The sequence below is a fragment of the Notamacropus eugenii genome, chromosome 2 (genome assembly GCF_028372415.1).
Source record: "Notamacropus eugenii isolate mMacEug1 chromosome 2, mMacEug1.pri_v2, whole genome shotgun sequence".
Classification (NCBI taxonomy): Eukaryota; Metazoa; Chordata; class Mammalia; order Diprotodontia; family Macropodidae; genus Notamacropus; species Notamacropus eugenii.
This window is the reverse complement of record NC_092873.1, coordinates 25,220,010-25,245,889: the sequence shown is the minus strand read 5'-3', so window position 1 is coordinate 25,245,889 and position 25,880 is coordinate 25,220,010. Positions and strand designations below refer to the sequence as shown.

Below are 25,880 nucleotides of genomic sequence, written 5' to 3'. Positions count from 1 at the left end.
GTAACACTTGGAGGACCAGAAGGACTCTTGCAAACAACTGTGTACAAACACAGAGAGGAGAAACTGGAAACAATTGCAGAGGAAAGGTGCTAATCTTGAGAGAAGTCGGGAAAGGTTTCTGGCTAAAAGGAGAGGCTTAGCTAGGATCTGAGGGAAGCCAGAGAAACCTGGAGGTAAAGATGAGGAGGGAGAGCATTTCAGGCAGGGGGCATAGCCAGGAAAAAAACCCGGAGTTGGGAGATGGAGGGTCTCTTGAGGACCAGCCAGGAGGCCAGGGTCACTGGATTACAGAGTGTGGGGAACAAGGCCTAAGAAGACTGAACTGGTGAGGGTGCAGCTAGGATAAGAAGGGCTTTGAAGGGCAGACAGAGGATTTTGTGTTTGATCCTGGAGGCTGCAGGAAACCCCTGGAATTTGTTGAGTTGTGGTCAGACCTGCCCTTTAGAAAGATCCCTTTGGTGGCCAAGGGGAGGATGGGCTGAAGGGGGAGAGACTGAGGCAGGCAGACTCCCCAGCAGTCATTGCAGTGGTCCAGGTGTGAATATAGTGGATGGGGAGTCAGGAAGTGCTCGGGTTCAAATCTCCTCTGGACTGGACTGTGTGTGTGTGTGTCGGTCCTTCGTTGCCGAAGAAGACCATGCCATCAGAGAAAGGATGACATGACTTGCACTTGACTTTGTTTTGAGTGAGGGAGGGCTGTGCGGGTCACCAGCCTCACTTCTCCTCCAGAGTCATCTGAATCCAGTGACCAGATATTCATCAGGGTGACTGGAGATGACCCAGGATGAGGCAATTGGGGTTAAGTGACTTGCCCAAGGTCACACAGCTAGTGAGTGTCAAGTGTCTGAGGTGAGACTTGAACCCAGATCCTCCTGACTCCTGCACTAATGCTCCATCCACTGCACCACCTAGCTGCCCCTGGACTGACTGAGTGACCTTGGGAAGAAGCATCACTTCTCGTGCCTCAGTTTCTTCATCTGAAAAATGGCCAGGCTGGTCCTCTGTTGTCTTCACATCCACAGTGGCAGGGAAGGGTCCGTTGGGACCACAAACGGAACTCTGCCAACGTCAGCCCTTTCATTATTGTTGTCATTCACATTCCCCTCTGCTCATGGGGTCTTTGGGTGTGCTCCGAGGCCCTGAGGGGCTTTTAGGGACCAGGAAGATAATCCATTAAATCCCTATTCTTAACTTGGGAGCGTTCCTCTAGCTGTTCAAAGAATAAAGCACATTTTAACCATATTGCATTACCCCAGGATTGTTTCCAGATGGGCAAGGGGGCCATGGTTCTGGTGTAATGGTGCCTAAATCTGTTGGGAGATTGCATGGCCGGGATCCACCCCAGCTCTGTCCTTGTCCCCCTATTCACATTGGAGTCTTCCCAAGCTGAAGGAGACAGGTACCCCCCTTGGGATTCCCCCCATCCCGTACAATCTTTGGCATCTTTCTCCTCCGGGGCTGGCTGTACGTTCCTCAACACCTCTCACATTAGTCCCACATAAGCAGAGGGAGAGAGAAAGAAAGGGCAGCCTCCTTTCCCCTGACCCAAATGAGGTGGTCTGCAAAGCCCTCTGATGGCCAAGCACTGTGCTAGGCCCTCTGGGAATATAACTGGGTTTGCTCCTTGAGTTCCTGCTAGATAGGTCAGGCAGACAATAAACTCACACATAAAAGAATGAGAGCATCTTTGGCCACTTAGGAAACAGAAGGGGAAGATGATGGAGCAGAGGGGCAGGAGCCCAACTTCTGCCTCAAACTCCCTGCGACCATGGGCCTTGGTTTTCCCATTTGTAAAATAAAGGGACTCTCAGGTCTCACTGGGCTTCCGAAATCCAGACTGACTCAGGGGACCCCAAATCAGAGCCACTGGGAGTCCTTTCTTGGGGGGAAGCCCAGTACCACTAGAGCCTGTCTCAAGGCTTCAGTAACAGACCTGGCTTATTGTTGGGGATGGCAGAGGAGGGAACCTGACAAGGTCTGGCTTCTCGGCATGCTGGTCAGTGAGAGGGGCTGGGACATGCTCCCATTTCATATATGCAGCAAACATATAAGAAGCTCCTACTGCATACGCACATAACCTTGGGTGTTTGGGTGGATTCAATACCTGGTTTTCTGAGAGACCCTCTCAGGCCATGCTCGTGTCACAGTTTTCTGTGGTGGTACTAAACTTCACTGAGGTCCTGAGGTCAAAATCACTCCCTTTCCCCATCTTCTAGCCCTGCTGGTAATTTAGTGGCCAGTGCCAGGACCTTCCCCCCAGCAGCAGTGGGGATCCCAAAGTTGTCAGCCTGTGGCAGTGATGGATAGCCCAGAAGCAGCTTCTCTTGAACAAGATGAATGCATTTTTCCTTCACGTACCAGCTTGCCAGCTCATCTCAGGGCCCTCGCCTAGCAGGCTTTTGGAGGCTCCCACAAAAGCCATGCTGAGGAGAATTTCCTTCCACCCACTCCGAGGTTAGAATGCCTCGTGCACCCTGACTTGATGAGGATCAGTTCTGTCCTCAGAGATCTAGCCGAGCCCCTGGATCTTTTGGGCCAGGGCCCATACCGTTTCTGGACATTGTCTTACAGGGTTTCAAATTCGCCGCCTTCATAAATTATGGTAAAATCATTGACTGCCTTCTCAGGTTTGGTTTGGGGAACATGAAAGTCCAGTCTGGAACTCTCCTGGTCCCAATCGGATACCCCATTGAGGCTCCACACACTCTTGTGAATGGCCATGCTGCTTCTCGCTGGGCTGAGAGTCTGGGACAATTTCAGGCTTGGGTTTAGTTAGTATCTGGTCTGCTAGAAATGCCTAGAGGTTTGAGCAGAGCCCTCAGGGTGTGGCTGAGCATTGAGGCAATGCTGATGAGCCCTCTCTCCTCAGGCTGAGCCACATGGTATCAAGTACAGACGTCTCCTCTGAGACCCTGATCCCATCACACCCAGAAAGGCCTCCCAGGTCCCAGTAAGGGACCATGCCCTTCAGGTCAGCATGTCACCAGTGTGCTATCAATGGAAGACGGTCTCCTAAGGCACAGAGGACAGAGGTGACCCCTAGACTCAGACCAACTGCCCCCCAGAGCACTTGGGCTTTAGAGAAAGAATGAACAGAAAACCTTAGTAATGGGAGGGGCCCCAGCTGCCCCTTCATCTGAAGGGGTTGAAAATGCGCGCGTGTTCCTTGGCATCTTTCTCCTTTTAAAAATATATCACTATCATCTTTTTTTTAAAACTTGCCTTTGATTCCCAGCATATCCCTCCCCTCTTCCACCCAGGGAGCCGGCTCATATATCACAGGGGGAAAAAAGAAGGCAGTCACCCCAAAGTAGCCAAGCTTCCAGACTGCACTATGATCCACAGCCAGCGTCAGTCACTTTTGAGATAAGGGATGGCTGGGGCACTTCTGTCACGTGCCAGGTTCTGCTCTTGGGGATGGTCACCCTGAGTGTATAGGCCTGCGAGCGACCTCCCCTCCCCCTGCCAAGGCTGACCTTTCTCTTGTGTTCTGTCTCTTGTTTTGACCATGGGAAGAGGCTGGGATGTGAAGTCAAGACCTGGGTTTAAACTCTGGCTCTGAAAGTTCCCAAGTCATTCTCCCAGATTCCCTCCTAGCTCTGTGAGTCGGTTTCCTCTTCCACTGCAGAATGAGGGGCTTGGGCCAGATGACCTTGCAAGTCTTGTTCAGCACCATACTCTGTGAGCTGGTGATCCCATCACTGACCCATTTCTCTGACTTGACTGCCTCACTAGCTGTCAGTCTTCCTCACACTTAGACCAATGACCATCAGTGCCTCTGTGCCACCCTCTGGAGAACCCCTGACTCCATATAGTGGCAGCTCAGTAGCCATGGTGGTCCAGGAGCATTGCACTTAAAAAGTGACCAGGCTTGGTTATCTGGCAGCTAGCAGGGCAGTGGTGAGAATGCTGGACCTGGAGTCAGGAGGACCTGAGTTCAGATCTGGCCCCAGACACTTCCTAAATGGGCAACCCTGGACAAGTCATTTAGCCTCCATTTGCTTCAGTTTCCCCACCTGTAAAATGGGGGTGATGAAAATAGTACCTCTCTCCCAGGGTGGCTGTTGTGAGGATCCAATCAGTTGAGCTTTGTGAAGCATTTAGCTCAATGCCTGGCACACAGTAGGCCCTGCGTACTCATCCCCTGCCCCACCGTTCCCATCGCTGGCAGCGATAGACCCAGATTTCAGAACTCGTTGATTTTGCAGAAACATTTGGAGTCCGGCCAGAGAGGAAAGATCTGGTGCCGAGACATGGCCTGTGGGCTCGGTCACGGAGCTGTTTCTGCAGAGACAAGGAAAGGGGTTTGTCTTCTGTGACAATTACATAGATGAGGCCTCGTGCTGGGACTTACAACCCTGGATTTCACCAACCAAAAGTTCTCTCTCCTCCCCTGCCCCCAACCCAAAGCAACTGTTGGATCTTTGATAGCTCCTGAGCTTTCCCCAAAACCCCATGCAAATATTGGTGGCAGAGTTTTAGAGCAGGGGTCTGAGCCCGGCATCCACGGACAGATTCTAAGGGATCCATGAACTTGGACAGGACTAAAACTCCCTGTTTGCTCCTCCCTGCACTGGATGTTTCCGTCTGATCACAAAGGCCAGAGGTGTGACATGGGCACCATCAGAAACCCCAGCCATTCTCTTTTCACAGTACCGTCGGTGCTGCTGCGTCAGGTCTGACTCCCGTTTGGGGGTCTTCTTGGTGTCTTTGCCATTTCCTTCTCAGCTCAGCTTTCTGCTGTTACAAAATGTCCCTTAGATTCATCCCTACCTTGAGCCCACGTTATTGCCCAGACCTCCTTCTGGATATAATATCAGAAATTGGTTTTTTGTTTTTGTTTTTGATGGCTGTATTTCCATATGGTCCTTTTTCTTTGTTATTTTGTGAGTTTCACTAACATATGTAAGAGGATGATTCTGAGAAGGTTCTTCTGAGTGACTTGCCTGGGAGTTCAGGACATGGACGAGGTGAACAGCCCCTGGCTTAAAGCTTACGGCCCCAGTTCCTGAAGGAACCAATGTCATGGAGGGGTCATGGAGGGTGGGGCTGAATGGCTCATGTTAGACAGGCTCTCATCTACCATAGAGAGGGGGCCTTGTAAACAGGGAGCTCTCTGGTCTAGGTCTGGGGTGCATACAGATGGTGCTTAGCACATGTTTACTAATTCGAACAGGGCTATATTGCCCAGTGGTCTACCTGGTCCTGTCAAAGGTCTGGGGTCTGAGGCTTTCTTTGAAACAAAGACACATAGGGTGCCAGGTGTCTGTCTGGCTTTCTCAGTGGAGGGCTGACTAAGGAAACGTGAGCAACCCTCTGGGGTACAAGAGGCCTGGTCCCCAGGTCCATGTCACCCCTGATGAGCTATGGCTCCTTGGTCAGACAACCTCTCTGGACCTGCCTCACCTGCTTCCTCTGTAACATGTAAGCTCTTCCGGCCATCTGGATACACTAGATACCTGTGAGTTATTGCTGCTATCAGCCCCATTGCATAAAGAAGGAAAGTTAAAAAGAGCGGCCTGTCTGGGGGCTGAGTGGCCAGGGATGAGCTCTAGACCCCTACCAGGGAGGACGGGCCGACTTGGGCTAAAGGAAATGGGGTCCAGCTAGTGTGTGCCCATCCACTTACAGCCAAGAGGGAACATCTGGTTTCTTCATGTCCCTGGCTTGCTTTGTTCAAAGCCACACCCAGTCTCCTGGGGCCTCCTGACACCTCAGGTTCAGAGTGAAGGGGGAAACAGGTGAGTGATGTTGCCAGGCATTTTTCAGGACTCCCTGTGCCATCGGGAGGCCTGTGGGAGGCAGCCCATCTGTAGTCCTGGATGGGGGCGAGGGGATGGGGAGGGGGGCGGGGTGCTGAGCAGCTCTGACCACCTCTGGTACAGGGACCCATTAAGCTCATATTGGCCTGCCTTGTCCAGTGAATCCTTCTTAAGGCTCTGGTGAATTGACTTTCTTTCCCCACTTTACTCCACTACCTTCCTTCTGTTGGGACCCTTACGAAGAGCAGCCTTTTATGTGAGGGGTGCTGCAAAGGCAGCCCCATGATTCCAAATCTCCACACTCGAGGTCTCCTGCTTTGGGCCTGGGGGTTCAGTGCAGCTGTTTCTGATCCAAACTTTTGAAAAATAGTCATATCTGTATTGTGTCTTTAGTTTTTGAGTCACAATTCCTTCTGAATGTATTCTCCCTGCCCCATGCATGGTACAAAGTATGAAAAAGAAAGAGAAAAGCAAAGCAGCATATAATAAGGTATGCAGTGATCCACTCCCTGGGTCCCTCACCTCTGTAGTCAAGGAAATGAGGCACATTTTCCCAATTCTTCCTGGGACCGAGCTTGCATGCACGTGTGCATGAGCACACACATACACACACACACACACACACACACACACATACACACACACACACATACACACACACACACATACACACACACACACATACACACACACACACACACACACACACACACACACACACACACACACACACACACCAGAGCAATAATACTCTATTGCTACACGACATCTGTCTATTTTGTTTCCAGTTCTTTACTTTTTCCCAAAGTGTCGCTGCAAAGATTTTCTTCCTGTAGTTGGGTTAGCTTTCTCAGGGGGAGACATCTTAGTCCCTTATTAAAATTCTAAACCACTTCTTGAACAGTGGCCAACCCAAAGCTCTACCAGAAGTGCGTTCTTGTGACTTGCCCTTCACCGTGCCTCCAGGGACTCTTCTCCTCGTTTGTCATCTATACCAATTGTCCGGGAGTTAGGGAGGGACCTCAGAGTAGTGACCACATGCGTTTCTTTTATTATTAATGACTTAAAACAGTCTTTTATTTGGCGATTAGTTGGATTTCAACTTTTGAGAAGTGTTTGTATAGATCGCATGATGACTAATTCATTGCCAACTTAAGCTGGGTTTTGTCTTATTTTTCCCAAGAAGGCCTGAATGTGTATCCATCTCCGCTCTGAGAAATATTATCTGGTCCTTGACCCACAACAGACACTCACTGGGCATCCAGGGTATGGAAAGCCTTGGACTGGGCACCTTGGTAGAGAGACAGAGTAATCAAAAGGGAAAACCTTCCCTGAGTCTACCCTCTGGTCCTCCAGTCCTCTCCCCTAAGTGAGGGGCTCCGGGCTTAGTTCTGGGCTGCATATCCCTAAAAAGAAGAATGGGGGGTGGGGGTGGGGGACAGCCAGGAAGAGGAAGAACTTTGAGTCAGCCTCCCATGAAGGCAGACTGTAGGAAGTGGGGATGCTGAGGCTGGAAAAGAGATTGTGTGTGTGCGCGCTTGTGTATGTGTATGTTTGTGTGGCTGTGTGTATGTGTTTGTGTGCATATGTGTGTTTGTGTGTCTATGTGTATGTGAGTGTATGTGTATGTATGTGTATGCGTTTGTGTATGTGTGTCTTGTAGCCAGCTCATCAATCTGAAGGGCTGTTGTGTGGAAAAGGCAGGAGACTTGTTCTCTTTGGCCCTTTGGGGCAGAACCAGAAGTGATGGGGGAAATTACAGAGAGAAAGAAGACAAGCCATTACAAGCGCCTACTATGTGCCAGGAATAATTTAGGTTTAATGTGAAGAAAAACTTGCCAGCAGTGGGAGACAATCTGAGTGAAGGAGCCCTGGGACAGAGGGCAGAGGGCCCTGCCTCCAACCGGTGCCAGCCTTGCTTCTCTTGCCTCCTCAGACATGGCCCAAGGGAGCCTGGGACTAACATGCCTGCATTCCAGAAAGTCCCTGCCATGGTGCTTTCCTCTAAGTATCCCAAAGCTCAGGGGCTTCAGTGAAGAGTGCAGACAAGGATAGGTGCCTCCAGACCTTTAGGAGGTCTAGTTCAGAATTCCTGGGGCCTTGCCTAGGGAGAAGGTGAGGCTGGCTCCTGCAGATGCCAGAGGGAGTCCTGGGGTCAGCTCTGGGCACCAGGGCTTTCTTTTCCCATTAGATGTCCTACCCTGGGGCACTTTGCCCCAGTCAGCTTGCTGAGCCAGCCTCTGCAAGGCACAGCTGGCACTGCCCACCTACCATTCCTGCCCCTGAGCATTTCAGCCTTCCCCTTCAAGTTTCTTCTAGTGGAGGCAGCAGCCCCTGGCCCTTTCTAGCCTTCCTGCCCTCAGGGGCGACCCCTTCCAGACGAGTCAGATTGGAACCCACCTGAGAAGGTAGACAGCAGTGAGACGGTGATGCTAAGGAGTCCCCAAGCAGTCCCAAGAACCACACCACATATGGCACCTCTGGCATCCCCTCCCTCATAATGCCAAGGGCTTGGAGACCAGGGCCTTATGGCTGCCTGGCCATGGAGTTGAGGAGCCTGGTCAGTGGCAGCAGTGAGCTGGGGGCAGGGGAGTGTTGCTGGGGGACTAGATAGAACTTGGCCTGGCCGCCAAGGTGGTAGAGAGGCGAAGTGAGAGGGCTCCAGAAAGTTCTGGGGCTCACCATTGGGGCGCTACATTGGCCATAGGCAGCTATGTCAGGGGTCCTCCTTCCTTAACTTCCACTGGCCGCCCCTCTGAGAGTAAGGACCTGGGTGGAAGTCTCTGACACCACTCCATGCTCCCACTGTGTCTCCGACACGGCTCCGTGCCCCCACTGTTTCCTCTGTGGTTTGGTCAGGTGGCGGCAGGGGAGTTGTGGGTAGGTCCATGTCCATGAACTTCATTAGGCCTCTGGGAAAACTGCCTCTATGGGCTCCCCTCACCCCCAAGGCTGCACCAGGCCTCCAATTTCAGGTTGGAGGCACTTGGCTCAAGTGTTTTTCCTTTGCCTCATTTCCCCCTCCCCCACTTCTTTGTAAAAACACTCAAAGAAATTCAATGCTAATGAGAAGCTTGGGTTAGAAGTGTCCGGGGCACAGTTGAGAACCGGGCTGGGGGTCACGGTTGTCCCTGGCTGCAGTATTTTCCAGTCCCAGCCAAGATGGCAGGGCCCAGGCGGGCACCTGGACACATTTGCATACATTCGTTACCACTGCAGACAAAACCTTGGTTAATGTTCACAGTAGGGAGCGGCAATTAGCATGTCCCATGAATCAGGGCTCTGTTTACTTTGCCTTTGTGCAGGGTAATCATTGGTCAGGCCCCGTCAGGCCCCGTCCTCTGATTTACAGGTGTCCGCAATAAAAGTGTTGGCTCACCCTGCGTCCCAGAGGCCCAGGGAAGGCAGAAAATGCAAAAATGCAAAACAAAACAAAAATTCATTTGCTTTTGCTTCTTCATGGTTGAGTTTGACATGGTGGAGGGCATGGGGGTTTGAAGGGCTTCTTAGCCGCTTCGTGTAATTTATGTATTGACGAACCTATCTTTGCAGCTGAGGAGGCAGTTGGTGTGGGCCAGGGTGTAACCGAGGCTCTAGGAGGTGGGCAGAGTGAGGCGGCAGCAGGGGGTGATCCTGGAGATTGAGGAGAAAAGCAAAAGTGGATTAAAAAAAAGTCAGACTAGTGGAAAAGACCCCCTAGGGCCACAAAGGGAAGTCGCTTTTAGGATTAACTACTACAAATCGGTTTGTTTCTTTGATGATTCCAAAGGCCTGGGAGCTCCCTCGGGGAGGGTTCTAAAATGGCCCCAGTTCCTGAAGGAACCAATATCTGGAGGAGGGAGTTAACCTTGGGCAGCCTTTGCCAGGGGCCCTTTGCCTAGAGGACATCTCCTAACAAGAGGCACTTTCTCCTCTGAAGAGATCCAACTTTCTCCCTCAGGGGATCCAACTTTCTCCACCTGGGGTCCACGGCTCTCCAGTAAGAGGAGGGAGGTGCTTGTCGTCCTCACTCTTCTGGGACATCACTGAACCCATTCATCTTCAAGGGCAGCCTTCCCGGATTGTGCTTTTCCCCAAGTGGTCCACTCTGCATCCGTTCATACAAGTCTTTTCCCTCTTCTCTGAGCTCCTGCCAGAGGTATAGACCTCCCTCATACACACAGTCCATGGTGTGTTTACAAGTTCCCCTATCTGTGGGGGCTCACTTTGTTTCTGGGGTTCTGCCTACCCCCGGCATGCCACCCTGGACATTTCCATCGGGCCTTGACCTTGGTGTTCTGGGGGGGAGGGAGGACAGTGGGAGCCTCGCATCTCGGAGAATTTTCATTGTTTTCAAGAACATCAAGATCCATTCTGCTTCTTCGGCTGCTGGACTCCTGGAGTCCTGGGAGATTCCTCTAGCCAGAGTCCTCAAGTAACCAGACTTTGTCATCTGAGAAGAGATAGAGCAGAACTTTATCAACCTAGCAATCAGTGAATCAAGGGGGGAGGGGGAAGTAAGAAACAAGTGTTTGTATGATATTTATATGTGCCTAAGGAAACGTAGGATGTGCACATTGGAGTATCCATCCCAGATGTTCCCGTGGACTATCTGTGCCCAATGTGTGCTAGACCATTTGAGCTCATATTGGTCTGATCAGCCGCAGTCGTACACACTGAAACTTGACTTTATCATAGTGATGCCATTTTGGTCCTCTTCTAAGTGAGGTAGAGGCTATTATCCCCATTTTACAGTTGAGGAGACTGAGGAAAACCTAGGTGAAGTGATCTGCCTAAGGTCACACTGCTGAGAAGTCTCTGAGACCGAATTTGGACTCTGGTCTTCCTGCCTCCAGGCCTAGTGCTCTGCAGACCACCAGCTCCCTAAACAAGCACGTCCTATTCACCTACTCTGTACCTCTGAGCTTCACTGGTCTGGGTAGAGCCTGGAGCCATGGATGTGGACGCAGAAGACTGGGCTTAAATCTCACCTATGCTGGCTCTTATCCTCCATCCAAGTACCATTCCCACTCGGCCTCAATCAAACCGTCTCAAGGTTCCTGACCAGTTCTAAGCAGTGGCTGCGACTGAACCGAGCAGAGAGATTTGAAACCCAATGAGGTGATGGCTGGAGCAGCTGGACTCAGTGCAGGGCGTTAGAAAGCAACAAAGGCATGTGTGCATGCATGTGTGAAACATGTGCATACATGTGCATGTTTGTGCCCAGCCCAGTCCCCTAGGCCTTGCACATCTCCATGCCCAGGCCTAGAAGTCATCTCTAGTGATCAGAGGAAAGACCTTGAGGCCTCTTGCGACTCCCCTTCAGCAAAGAGAGAGGTCATCATGGTGCTACACTCTGGTGATCAAAGCAGGACCATCCTTCTGGCCTTTCCTGGTCTCCTTCCCACTGAGATTCCCTAGATGTGACTCATCTATCCACATCTCTTTGCTGGTTGTCTCTGTCATTAGTCTGGGAGCTCCTGGAGCTATCTTTGGGATTGTCTCTGGCCTCTTTTTGTGTCCCCAGTGCTCAGCACCACACATGGCGCACACTAGGCACTTCATGAATGCTTGACTGATTTCAGACTTAGTTCTCACACACCGCCAAATGTTCAGGAGCCCGACAAGGGCAAGGACTTGGCCAAAGACATCTATCCCAGGAAAGGCTGGGCCTGAAGCCCTGCTTCTGACTCCAAATGCTGCCTTCTCTTCATGACACCAGCCAGATAGCTCCCCCAGCCCACCAAGGTGGGCAGTTCTTGTTCCCCAGGTGAGAAGTGTCTCATAACAGGAAATGGTGGATTCCAGGAGCCCTGACGTTTCTGTGGCAGGAACGTACACAGGAACAGGGGACTGACTGGAGGGCTGTGATCAGGGGAGCCAAACCAGCTTCTGTCCTGGGGAGGGGGCATTCTCCTCAGCCTTGATCACTGGAAAGAAATGTCCCAGAGTGGTTTCCCATGGTAAATGGAGCCCAGGGACTCAGGAAGGCAGGCATGCCAGCCCCTGGGGACCTTTGAGGCCACGTCTCTGTGCCCTGTGGACCCTGAACTGGGACGGCCAGTCATCCCGTTCGCTGGTGTTTTAAAGGGTTAAACTTTGCAGCCAAGCTGGCTGTCTGAGGCGATCCATTCTGAATGTCAAAAGGATAAATCCGCCAGCAGCCAGCGAGACCGCTACAAGTCACAAAACATCCAACATCATCCAAGACTAATTTCTTTCCCCTGTTTGTCCTACTGTGGAGAGAACGTTAAAAGGCACCTCTCAGGGGGCTGAAAGGAGGCACAATGGGCCTTCTCTGCTCTGAGGGAGTCCCACCCCTCCGCGCCCTTTGTGGATGGTCTGCTCAGAAAGCGTCTCCCGCCGGGAGCCTTTGTGAAGCTTCGGAATTCAGCCCCAAGCCAGGCATCCACCAGCTTGGGCTCTCCTGCCTTCAGCTTCTAGAAATCTCTCTCCAACCTGGATCAGAGACCCCTTCCCTCAGACCCCCTCCTCAAACCCTGGCTGATCCCCAAGTGCCAGTCCCCCCTCAGCCCTTCCCCTCCCCCCCCCCATCACCACATACAGCCTCAGTGCCTCCAGGCCACCTTGTGAGTGGAACAGATTTGGGTCCAAAAATATTTTGCAAGATTTACATTCTGGTGAGAAAAAGCCTTGACTTCAAAGGTCACCCAGGTTTGAGGGGGGTGTGGGGGTGTGGTAAGGCACTGCCACGGGATGGGAGAAGAAGCAAGTCGTGAGTGATGAGGCCAAGATACCTAGTCCCCAGAAAGTCTCTTCCTTTCATGGCTACTTAGAGAATTTTTAAAAAAACACTTTATAACCTAAAAGGCAAGAACTCCCCCGTCACGCTCCACCCCTTCACTCCCTCACCTGCTACTGCTTCAGAAAGGCTACCGGCTCTGGACTGGGTTCCAGAAACAATATAAAGGACAGAGGGAAAGGGCAGAACACAAGCATTTAGTAAGCACCTACTGTGTGCCAGGTGCTGGGCTAAATGTTCCACATGCACTTGATTTGATCAGATATAGATAGAGGGGCACACAGGGTGCAGCTCCTCTTCCCCATGCTGTAGCTCCTTCCTGTTCATCCTATGGGCTAGACACTGTGTTCTCCTCACAGTTCACAGATGAACCTTGCTCACATGTGTGCGAATGTACTTAGTTCTAGACTAAAACCTCTTCTCCTGCATTTCTCTTTTCACATTTAAATTGCATCAGCAAATACAACTCTCCAGTAAACTGAGGCACCCTGATGTGCTGATGTAGATGTCCTTCAGGGGACCCTCTAACAGCCATGAAGCACTGCCAGGGCTGGATGAAGCTGTGGAGATCAGAAAGGCAGCCTGGCGGGAAGGAAAGAGACTTGCTTTGGGAGTTGAGACACCACTCAGTCAAACAACAGGTATTAGGCACCTGCTATGTGCCAGGCACTGGGAAAAGTGTTGGGGATACAAAAAGGGGCAGAACCTAGTCCCTGCTCTCAAGGATATCACAGTCTTTTTGGGAGACGGGCAAACAGGTGTATCCAGAACAAGCTATAAAGGAGATTAGCAGGAAATTGGTTGGTTGCTGAGGAAGGCACTGAAATGGTGAGGGCTGAGGAAGGCTTCCTGGGAAAGGTGGGATGTCCACTGGGACTTAAAGGAAGTCCGGGAGGTCAGCAGTCAAAGGGGAGGAGGGTGGTGCCCCAGGCATGAAGGATGACCAGTGAAAATGACCGGAGGTGAGAGACAGAGGAGCTTGTAGGTGAGGCAGCCAGGAAGAGGAAGGTAGGAGAGTCAGATACAAGACGACTGGAAAGGAGGGGGCTGCTAGGCTTGAAGGGCTTTGAATGCCAAACAGAAGCTTTATAGTTGGTCCTGGAGGAAATAGGGAGCCCCTGGTGTTGTTGAGTAGGGGAGTGATATGACTGTTAGTGGTTGAATGGAGGCTGGACTGGAGGGGGAGAGACTGAGGCAGGCAGACCGCCTGGCAGCTGTTGCCATACTTCAGGCCTCAGGTGATGAAGGTCTGCACTAGGGTGGGGGCAGGGTCAGAGGAGAGAAGGGGGCTGATTGGAGAGCTTCTGCTGAGGAAAAATCGGCAGGTCTTGGCACCATCTTGGATTTGGGGAGTGAGAGATTGTGAAGAGTCCAGGGTAACTCCTAGGATGTGAGCCCTGGGAATGCGAAGGATGGAACTGCCCTCTCTGGGAACAGGGAAGGCGAGATTTGGGGTAAGCTCAGGAGCTCTGCTTTGGACATGTTGAGATGAAGCTGTCTAGTGGACATCCTAGAGTGGGCTGCTGAGGAAGGGGTGGGGATGTCTTCGAGGAGAGGCTGACAGGCACTTGCTGGGTGTTTGATCAGCTGGCCTCAGTGGCCTTGTGGTCATACTATCTGTATGCTACTGACCTCACTTCCCTCTTCTGTAAAACATGGAGGCCAGATGAAATGATCACTGTCATTTTCTCCTTCTAGTCTGTGATCCTCTAAGGCTGGCTTGTGCAGGTAGGAAGGAGAGTCCTGGTGAAGCATCTCCAATTATTTCTCCTCCCATGCCCCACCTTGGGCAGTATTTGGGAGAGATACTGGCCAGGCTCCTGGTCAGCATTCCTCACTCGCTCATTGTATCCCCTAAAAGCCAGGTTGGTCTCCCACGGGTGACAGGGTTTGAAGGTTTGACTTGGTTGGCCAATCAGAGAGAAGACTGCTAATAGAAGAATGACCTACAAATGTCAGAGAAAGTGACTGGGCACCTAGGCTTCTACACTACTGTCCAGGGAGCCCAGAAAGGAGGGAGTTGTTCTTAGAACAGCCTGGCAGCACTAGCCAGATGTGTGGCCCGTTTTTGAAAATAGAAAAACTAAGGAGGCAGACGCAAGGGGTTTGCCCAGAGTGTGTCTGATCCCAATGAAGCAGCAAGTACCAGATGCTGACCTGTTAGCAAGGCAAGAATGAGATCTTCAGTTTACTCCCGGACTCTCCCTCCCGAGAGGGACCCTAGAACATAGAACACTGAATGTCGGAGATAAGAAGGCTCCCAGAGCTCCCAGGGTCCCTCCCTGTAGAGATAGGAAAACCACACCCGGAGAGAAGAGTGAACTTGGACAAGGGAACTTACCCAAGTGCACCAGGTATGTGGACAAAGCTGAAACTTCTGGTCAGGCCTCCCTTGACAGTTTAGCTTATGGAAGGGGAGAAAGCCATTATAGTCCCATATACCCCAAGGGTGGACTTGAAACGTGATGGCCTGGGCATCTGGCTTTTGGTACGAGGTCCAGGGGCATCCTGGCACCCATAATCATCCTTTCAGCAGCCCCATGGAAAAGAGTGCCCCTTAGGGAGTTCCCTTCCACCTTGTCCGCACTCCCACACCTCCTTTTCAATTGTCTTACCCACAGATCCTGTGAATGAGAGGAAGGCCCACTTCTCAACTTCCAGCCCCCTTGGCTGGCTGGCAGGGGCTGCCAAGGAAATCAAAAGAGGCTCCATCCTAAGAATGGAAAGAGACAGAGGGGGATGAGAGATGGGGCCTGAGGAAGCCCCACATGTCTGTGCCTCCAGAGTCAAATGATGCAGAAAGATTCCCATTGAGGTCAGGGGGTGGGCAGCAAGGCCCAGCGTGTTCCCCCAAGCCTGGCTGCCCATCCATGGGCATACATATGGAGGAACCCCAGAGCAACAGCGTGATGACTGACACAGATGATTGGTCCCCTCCTTGTCCCCTGAGAGGGAAAGGGCCGAGGGAATGGAAATGCACTGAGCTGCCAGGGCCAAGGGTAGGGAAGGGGCTCTTCTGGCCCACACAAGGAGTGTTCCCAGCAGGCAGGCTTTGTGTGGGGGCTCTGCTCGGCTCTGCCCTCCTCTGCCTTGGCTTTCTTGGCAGCACCCACCCTCCCACAGAGCCCACCCCAGCCTGGTTGCCAGGCCTTCCTCCCTCTCCCCTGACACATGCTCTCACTGCCTCTGCCAGCTCCTCCGCCTCCCTGCCTGGCTGCCTCGGCTTCTTTTTGGCATCTTTCTCTGGCTGCTGAGGAGGGTGAGAGCCCAGTATCCCAGCTCTACACAATGCCTGGCAGCTGGAAAGGGCAGGGCAGGGAGGCAGCGCCTCCCTCTCCCCAGCCAAGGGAAAGGTCAAGGCCAGTCTGGTATCCCATGCCTCTAGCCTCAAACAGCTAGAGGGTGCAGGGAGGAGGGGAGACCTGGCCCCCTGTGGCTGAACCTTAGCCTGCCCACAGGGTGCCTGGCCTCTCAGACCCTCTCCATGCCTCCTTGCCCTTTCCTGGGCTCTGTAATTTTAATAAGTATCAGAAGCACCAAATGACACCGAGAACAGTGGGCGGTGTGAGCAGTGAAGGGAGAGGTGGGTGTGGATTTTGCCTTGGAAATTTGCTAACTATGCGACCTTGAGCAAGCCCTTCGGTCTCCAGGAGCTTCAGGCACATGACATAGGCCCCAATCCATCTCTGATCTTTGTTGCATTTACCACCCTGGCCAAGTCATTTAACATTTCAAAGCCTTGCAGCCGTACCTGTACTTTCTCAGGTACCTCTCCTGGGAACGAGGGTGGTTGGACTGGAGATTCATCTGATATTTCTCTCAATGACTTGAATAAGGAGGTGTGTGCCATATCTTATCACCTGTGCACACAACATTATGCTGGGTGGGATGGTTAACATATTGACCGATAGAGTCAGGACCCAAAAAGCTTTTGACAGGTGAGAGCACTGGGCTGAAGCAAATGAAGTAGAAATTAATAGGCAGAAAAAGGAAGTCACATCCTTGGGTCAAAACAATCAACTTCACAACCCAAGAAGAGGGAGGTGTGACTACCCAGCAAATTATCTTTTAAATGATGCTACATGTTTTAGTGGACCACAAACTCAATGTGAGTCAACAGTGGCATATGCCAGCCAAGAGAGTTTATGTGCAGTGAACATCCATCTGTTCTTGTCAGACCCACCAGTAGTACTGTGTTGAGTTCTGGGTGTCATGTTTAAGAAAGATCGTTGATAAGCACAAAGGACTATATGGTGTGGTGCTCAGGATGGTGAAGAGCCATGAGATTGAGCTAGGTGGCTATGGGCTGAAGGAACTAGAGGGCTTTAACTTGGGGAAGATCCAGGGGAGAGGACTGGTGACTTCTCTCCTCTATCCTGGTCCAACCTTGAGGTCCCCCAGGGTGGGCAGTGGACGTCAGGGTCCCAGTGGCACAAATCACGTCTGAACTTTGTTATTTCACAAACATGATCAGGAACTGAGGGCTCTATAAAGATCTCTATCAATTAAACCTTTCCTCTGTGTGTGTGTGTGTGTGTGTGTGTGTGTGTACATGCGTGCACGTACAACTGGAGAGAGATATCAGTAGGCCTGTCTGGATACATCCACACATGCATAACTTGGAATGTCAGAGTCCTACCTCCCCTCCCCCCCAAATAACTGTTGTAAAATAGAGGACTGAGAAAAAGGAAGGGATTTGTCTAAGGTCCTACGGTTAGGAATGAGAAGTATCACGGTGGAGAAGAGTGTACTGGACCTGGAATCAGGAAGACTTGAGTTCAAATTATTCCTCTTACAGAAAGAGCTATAAATATATTTGTACATCCTGAGAGTTTGTTTTGTTTAGGACTCATCCCTCCCCCTTAATCTACCCCCATTTAATTCCTCCTCCCTTTTTTCTCTTTTCCCTCCTGTTATCCTGTTGAATGAAATGTATTTCTATGCTCAACAACACCCATGTGCATGTATGTGCATCCTTCCTTTGACCAGTTCAGATGAGAGTACAGTTTAAGTGTCACACCCTTCCCTTCTCTCCTCCTCCCCCTCCTTATTTATATAGATGTCTATTTGTGCACCCCGATTATAGGAGATGATTTTTTCTAACCTTTTCTCTCCCCATCATGTACTCCTCTTCCCCTCCCTTTCTGTTCTTTTCTTAAGAGCATTAAGAAACAGAACCACTTCCAGACCTTGTCTAATTGGACTCTGTTATCTGAACTCAGATGATGAGATAGTTTAGAGGGGTCACTTGTATCATCTTCTCTTATTTGAATGTAAGCACTTTACCCCTGTTTAGGCCCTTATAACTCTTAATTCAGGTTAACATCTTATGTTTCTCTTCACTCCTGTGTCTGATCTTCAGATTTTCTCTGCAGTTCTGATTTTTTCGTTAGAGGTGCTTCAACATCCTCTGTTTCATTAAGGATCTATTTTCTCTCCTGTTGCTGGTAAGTTATTTGTAAGTTGGTTCTCTCTCTCCCTCTCTCTGTCTCTCTCTCTGTCTCTGTCTCTCTCTCTCTCATTTGCCTTCTGGAATGTTGTATTCCAAGCTCTTTGCTCCTTTATTGTAATGGCTGCTGAATCTTGGGTGATCCTGACTGTGGGTCCTCAGTACTTGAGTATTTTTTTTTTCTGACTGCTTGCAGTATATTTTCTTTGACATGGAAACTCTGGGTTTCAGCTATAATGTTCCTGGCAGTTTTATTTGGGGTTTCTTTCAGAAGGTGCCTAGTGGTTTCTGTTTCCGTTTTGCCCCTGGTTCTAAGAGATCTGGGCAGTTTTCTTTGAGGATTTCTTGAAAGATGATGCAGAGGTTCTTTTTTGGTCAGCATTCAGGTAGTTGTTAATTCCACTACCGATTCTTCCTTTTATAGCATTCATTTCTTTTACTCTCTCAATGTACTTATAAAAAAATACTTTCAACTTTTTTTTTGGCTCTTGCTTCATCTTTTCCAGGGATTCTAGTTGAGTTTGTCCCCAGGGGATGGAGAAGAGATAGGTTGCACTAGTCTGAAATTTACTCTGTGATTACGTAGAGAATTCTGCAATCCCCTAGTTTGTACTCCAAAGTGCCTGCCTCATCTCCCTGCAGAGAGCTGTAGGTCCACAGGGAGAGAGAAGGTGGTGATTAGCATTCTGGGACTGCCCTTCCTGGAGACAATGACCTATTCTGCTCAGCTGGGCTCAGCCTGCATGGCCCAACAATATTCTAGCTTTGCCCCTTGGAAACAAGAGGTTTATTTATGCTACCCTGTCCCTTCTTTCCCAGACAGCCTTAAGCTTCCTGCCCCATAGAGGTGCCCAGAGTGCACTGACTCCTGGCTCAAGACTTCTGGGCACATGCCCACTGTGATACCCCAGTAGCCCTTAGGGGCTCAGGAGGAGAGAACTAGCCTTAAAAGGAGAATTTTTTTGTCATCTCCTTGTCCAGCCAGAGCTCTCTTTATTCCCCTCAGTTGTGTCTCAGTTTACCTCAGGTGTCCCAGAAGGTTTCTAGTTCAACCTGAATAAAAAGATTTCTAGCTCTGGATTCTGAAGATCTTGGTTCAAAACCTGCCTCTGACATCTTCATGACTTTGGGAAAATCACCTTTTTAATATATATTTAAGAGCTAACAAGACTCTGTCTCTATATAATGAGACAGCTAGGTGGCGCCATGATGCACAGAGTGCTGGGCCTGGAGTCAGGAAGACTCATCTTCTGGAGTTCAAATCTGACCTCAGATGCTAACTGAGGCATGTGACCCTGGCATGTGTGTGGCCATTCCCCTCAGCTCAAATGGTGTGTGACCCTGGGCAAGTCACTTAATGCAGTTTGCTTCAGTCAGATATAACATAGAGATGTCTGTTGTGTCAAACAAAATGTGCATCCACCCCACCAGAAACAAACAAACCACTAACAACTCACTTTTACAAAATATATTCTCTAGAATGTTTGTTTCTTAATTGTGGATTTTCTCCTTAAGATTTGGATATAGGCATTGATCAAAGGAAATAGAAATATTTCTGGGAAATAAAAGGCTCAGAGAATCTGAGGCTGTTTCCAAGGGTTGGAAAGTCTGTCCTCAGAAAAGGAAACTTGAATTGTCCTGCTTGACCCCCAAGGCCAGAATAAGTTGCAAGGCAGAAAATTAGGCTTGCTATAAGGGAAACTTCTTTTTATTGAGAACTCCTCCAAAGAGAAACCTGGGCACAGAGTGAGCTCCCCATCCCTGGAGGTGTTTAAGCAAGATATCCTTTGTTGGCTGCATCAGAGATGGGGGCTGGGCCAGACCCCTTTCGAGGTCCCTTCTGAATCCGAGACTCTGTGAATTGGGGAGGAGGAGCTATCTGAAGGCTTGGAAGGGCCTTGAACATAGTAAAGCAACCTGGAGTAAAATCAGCCTGGTTTGTTTGACTCTGGAGGGTGGGACTAGGAGTGTGGGAGTGGTGGACAACACTCAAGATGAGAGTGAGGATTGTCCAGCAGGGGAATGGGCCTCCAGTGAGGTAGGGAGTTCTCCATCACATGACATGATTGAACATATACTGGCACCTGCCTGACCTGCCAGGGACACTGTAAGGGGCATTGCTGCCAGGAGCCTCCATCCCTCCCTTGTGTCCTACTTTCAGCTTATCCAGCCTTGGTCCTTGCACAGAAGCTAGTGCAGGAGTCTCTGCTGTTACCCCCTATCCTCCATGATGGAATTAGAACCCAGGAATCCTGAGTCTTAGCACTGCTTGGACAGTCAAAACCCCAGGCAGAGGAAAGAGACAGTCAGTTTAGGATGAGCTATGATCATATTTGGCATCAGAAGATTTGGGTCCAGCTCCTGGCCCTGGCCTCCATCAGGATGACCTTGGGCAACCACCTTCTCTGGGCCTCTATTTCTTCATCTATAAAAAGGACCTGAATTACTGGGCCTTCCCGCTCTAAATCTCTGGCCCGTTGACCCCAGGACCTTCCAAGGATACCCATTATATACAAATTAAAGTCCAAACTCCTGTAATACAACCTGTAAAGACAAACTTTCCTGTCTGACCATCCTCATATACTCTAGGTTCCATCAACCTGAGGTATGTATAGGTACATTGTAAGGGAGCCCGCAGTCACACACGTGGGGGCACCTCCCACACATGTGCAGTTCTGTCCCATCGTGAGCCCCTGGCTCCCCTCATCCCCCGTTCCAGGACTCAGCCGCTGCCTCAATCTCTTCTTCCAATCCTTCTGGTTCTTTGGAAGCCTGCCTCGGGGTCACCTCCTCCAGGAAGCCTTCCCTGGACACTCCAACAGCTTCACGCTTTCCCTGTGCCTCTCCATGCCCTTCGTCTGCAAGACTTGGCAACCTCTCAGATCTTTCCCCACTTGATGGCTTTGTGCAGTTCAGTTCAGGCATCTCATGTGCCCAGCATCATGCTTTGTACGTAGGGGCACAATGTATCCTGTCTCTGTCTCTACCAAAACAAAAAACAACAGAGCATACAATAATGCCTGCATTTGGGGAGTTTACATTCCACTGCAGGGACGCAGCGTGTACAGAGCCAAGGAAAGACCACATTTGTTCGAAGTCATTTCGGGCACTGAGAAGGGCAGGGGGAGGGGTGGTCAGGAAAGGTCTCATGAGGGGTAGGGTCCTAGATGAGGGGTGGGCTGTGAAGGGAGCCAAGGGCTGATTATGAGCCCCGAGACTGGGCAGAGGCAGAAAGTGCAGGATCTACATGTCTAATGTCCCTATTGGCAACACATCGACAGGGAAATCTTTCTGAGCATCCCTGCTTGTGAGAGCCCCCATATCCATGGTGACCCTCATTCTCCTACAAAAAGGTTTGAAAAGCCCGTTGGAGAACGTGGAGGACAGTGGGACAAGAAAGGGGAAAGATGGGCTGTACAGATAGTGCTGAGAGAGACGTGTGCACCACAGTGGGTTCTGTGTCTGGTGTCTCCTCCAGCTTGTCCACCTGTTGGCTGATTTATGTCAACACTGGTATGGGCAGGGTTTAATCTCTGAGTTATGTGCACACGGTGCACACACACACACACACACGTGCATGCACGTGCACAAAAAAAAGCAAAGTAAGCAGAGGAAATGTGGCAAAAACTCAACTCCAGTTTTCCCCCAAGAATCTGGGCCATGTGGCATATCTAAGCCCAGCAAATACTATGTGAACAGATCCCCCTTTCTTAAAGAAATCCAGGAGGCAGGAATCTGAGCATTAGTTGAGGATCCCAGAGCATCTGAGCTGGGAGAACCCTTGGACACCAGCTGGCTTGGCTCACCCATTTCACATTGGGGAAAACAAATCAAAACTCAGAAATATAAAGGGGCCTAATTTGGACCCAGCATCTTCCGAGTCCCCATCCCAGCTACCCACAAAGTGGAAGAATCAGTCAGAGGCAAGTCCTTTTCTCAAGGATGCTTCGCTTGGTCAGAGGTTGGCTTCAGGGCCCAGCGATGCATCTGAAGGAAGCTCAGATCATGCATGGTTTAGCATGACACATTTCCAGAGATCCTGGCAAATGGGCTCACTCTGTGTGTTCTCTTTTCACTTGTCACGTTAATTTCTGTGACTATGAGGGGATGAGCCTTCAGAGCCCTTGGCATCCCTGCCTTCATGATCTGAGGCTGCCTTTGGGAGACTCCCTGCACCCAGCCTCTCCATTCTCACCGGAAATCCAGTGGGGTGCCCTGATCTATCACTTACATGACCTAGGTCAAGTCCCTTCTCCCCTCTGGGCCTCAGTTTCCCCATCCAGAACATGAGGATTCTAGCCAAGATAGTGAAAGGCCTTGACTCTGATCCATTGAGGAGACTGGGAATGTTCTTGGGGAGGAAACTCAGGGGGACATGAGAGCTGTGCTCCAGTATCTGAAGGATTGTGATTGGAGAAGGGATCTGCCTCACTCTGCTTGGTCTCAGAGGGCAAAAGTAGAAGCCAGAGCAGGGAGGAGGCAGATTGAGGGTGGAGGAGTTGTTTGCCCCGGGAGATAGTGGGTGACCCTCCCTGGAGGCTTTCAAGCAGAAGCTGCACCAGTATTTGTCAACAAGTGGGTGCTTAATTAGTACTGATTGATTGATAAATAAATTCCGCTTTGATCCCTCATCCTTTATCTCTTCTGCCTTGCATAGCTAAGCTCCTCGAAAAGGTCACCCACGATAGGTGCCTCTCCTCTCCTCTCCCTCTCTTCTTAACCCTTTACAGTCTGGCTTCGGGCCTCATCATCCCACAGAATGACTTTCTCCAGTTACCAATGATCTCCTAGTTACCAAATTCAGTGTTTTTTCTCAATCCTCATTCTCCTCGATGTCTTTACAACCTTTGACAGCGGTGACCACCTTTTCCGTGACATTCTCTTCTCTCTAGGTTTCACACACACATACACACACACACACACACACACTCAGCTTAATGAGCCAGCATGAGGGTGGGGGTGGTTAGGGATACCAAAGCCTGGGGTGGGGGCAAGCGTCAATGTTGGTCTCTTTCCAAGATGCTGTTCAGACAGCGAGGGATTAAATCAGTGCCCCGCCCCCCCCAACCCCTTCTGGATAAAAAGCCTTGGTTTTGCATTCTGGCTGGAGATGGGTCACCCTGGGAGCAGAGAAAACCAAGCCTGTTATCAGGAGCAAGAACCAGATGGGAGGGGAGGGTGGGCTGGAGAGCAAGTGTATCATGGCACCCAGGGAGCAGGAGTCTGGAGGAGAGGGGGCTCTTTCCCTTTATCCCCCTCACCCCTTCTTGCTTGGGAGCAAACAGGAGCACAGTTGGCCAAACTCAAGTGTTTATTGTATAAAAAGCTTCTTGGTGTACTTGTGAGATGTTCAGTCCTTGGTGATCCATGGGATTGGCCCCCTGGACTTTCCAGCAGAGCACACAAGTGTGTACACCAGGTCCTTGGGAAAGAGGTGGGAGGAGGGGGGTGGGGGCTCAGGCTTGGGAATCATTCCACAGCCCACTCTCCAGAATTCATTAGCCTCCTCCTTCTCCCCCAAAGGTTATTGTCTTCGGAAACTCAAGTGGGCCCTGAGGGCCAAGGCCAGCCTTTCTGCTGGGCTTTTGTCACTGACCTGCAGGGCTTTGTTCCCAGTACCCAAGACTCAGTGCCAGGCAGGGGGCTCTTCCCCCCCAGCCCCAGACCCAGCCCCAGCACAGAAGGGAGACTGCCCCGACATTGTGGTCATTTCTCCTGGCAACCCTGCCGGGATAGAGGCTGCTCCTATTGTACAGGTGAGAGCCGGAGTCCTAGGCAAGCCACCACTTGCCCAGGACCAAATCTCATGGGAACATCAGATATCAAGCCTGGCTGAGTCCATGCTTCTACCTGAGCCTGCCTAGTCCAGCCTGCCCCAGTCCGCCCTGCCCCTGCCCCTTCTCTCCCATCTCCTCCACTTCCTTTGTCATTTTTATCCGTTCAATGTAACAAGTGTAGCTATTTAACTAAGGAATGAGATTTGGATTTGAAGCCTTGCTGAATGTGTAAGCATGGGACAATCAAGTCCATTTGAGCCTCAGTTTTCTCATCTATAAAATAAAAAGAGATTGTGCCCTCTAAATGTGGCCATCAGGCTGTGTGCTACTCTTCCAAGCTTGTCTAGTACCAAGCAACATTTTGTAGTGGAGACAATATCAGACTTGGAGTCAGGAGAACCAGGGTTCAAATCCCATCTCAGAGACTAGCTGTGTGACCCTAGGAAAATCACTTCACTTCACAAGTCACTGGGTCTCAATTTCCTCCTCAGTAACACCAAGGCGTTGGACTCCATGGCTTCTGAGATCGCTCCCTGCTCTCCATCTACGCATCTTCTGTCTCCCCTGTCCCGTTTCCCAAGGGGCAGCTCAATCCCTTGTGCTAAAGCCCTCTACAGAGCCCTGTTAGCCAACTGCTGGGAGTGGCTCCCAGCCGTGACTTCTGGGAGCTCCCCCAGAGACTGGGGCCAGGTGAGAGTGGGAGAGACAGAGGCACAGGAAAGGTGCTTAAGCAAGAAGGGAGGCGTGTTTTTGTGGACTGTTGTGGGCAGAGCAGGTGGGAATCCCCTTCTCCCAGCCTTGATTCGGTGGAAAGGGCATCCCATTTGATGTCAAAGGTCTTGGATTCAGATCTCCACACACTATCCTGTATCCTTAGGGCAAGCACCTCCTCTGGATCTTAGATCTCTTCTCTCTACAGTGAGGGGCTGGAGTGGAAAGCCCCAAAAGCCCCTGGTAGCTCGAACTCCTCTGGGTCTGGGCTCTGTGTGTCTCCTTCTCTCTCCCTGCCGAGAAAGAAACAGGCCTGTTCTTCTTTTCCCATGCCAAGCCCTGGCACCTGGGGGTCGCTTCCCGGGAGATGGGGGTCCGGCAGATAGATGCCCTTTGTCTGAGTAGCACCCTGATTCTCCCTTTCCTCTGTCTCCTGAAAAAACCCAGCTCTGCCCTTTTTCCTTCCTGGTCCTCAGCCCCTAGCCCCATCCAACCCTCCACCCCAGCCCCATCCGACCCTGCCCCCAGCCCCCAATTCCCAGCCCCCTTCCGCTGTAACAGCTGCTGCCCCCTTCGGCCTGCTCACCTGCTGCTGAGCTGACCAGCTGTTGGCAGAGGCTGGGGGCCCCAGCTGTTGCCAAGAGAGGTTGGACAGGCTGCCAGTGTCCGGCCCGTGGGAGAGTTGCCCGCAGCCAGCATTCCTACCCCGCCCCCAGACCCCCAGGCCTGCCTGTTGTTGGTCATTGGGCTTCTCTGGGGTTCCCCTGTACCCTCGCTTGGAGAGGCTCTCCTGGCTCCTGCAGTCTGACTGCCCATACAGCTCCCCCCGCCTCCCCCAGGGGCTTGACTTGGCCTCCCGTGCATCCCGCAGGTGCTGTGGGCTGTTCACAATGGGCCCAGCTGCGGCTTAAAGAATGCTAATAGGCAGGCCCAGAGAGGCTTTGGACGAATGCACTCCCACCTGCCCCAGCCGTGTTCTAAGCCTGTCTCGGCTAAGCCTTTTCTCCAGAGGGCAGGCTAGCCCTCCAGGGTGATAGGCTAGGCCCAAGCAGCTGAAGGGGCTGGAGAGGGCCTTCGGTTTACACTTTCTCCTCTGCTCCCCTGGTTACCGGGGCTAAGAGACCTGTGTCGAGATTCTATCCCTCACCTAACTGTCTCCCAGGAGTTGGCAGGGTGTCCGAGGCTCTGCAATCCTGTCCGGGCATTTATTCAGCCCCTCCGGGGGACTGGCACTTACCCTTGCCCTCAGGGATCTTACCAGCCACTGCTTACTGACAGTGCCTTATCAGCGTGGCTGAACTGGACTGGACGAAGGCCTGACACGCAACCTCAAGCCTCTGTCATTGTCTGTTCAGCGTCCTGAAGGATGCTTGGCTAATTGGGCTGCCTCTGCATCCCACCATCAACTCACTTCCGAAGTCTGAGGGTCATTTTGTTCT

At 51.2% G+C, this 25,880-nt stretch overlaps 1 protein-coding gene and 1 long non-coding RNA gene across 3 annotated transcripts in view; one reads left to right on the top strand and one right to left on the bottom strand.

Annotated features, from left to right (window-relative positions):
* Nucleotides 1–25,880, top strand: part of KCNQ1 (potassium voltage-gated channel subfamily Q member 1) — a 319,334-nt gene that overhangs the window by 156,714 nt on the left and 136,740 nt on the right. The window lies entirely within an intron of this gene.
* On the bottom strand, nt 23,247–25,490 carry LOC140524732 (uncharacterized). The gene is made up of 2 exons (XR_011973820.1): nt 25,028–25,490; nt 23,247–24,734 (listed from the first exon to the last, which is right to left on the bottom strand). It is a non-coding gene; the product is annotated as an uncharacterized lncRNA (long non-coding RNA).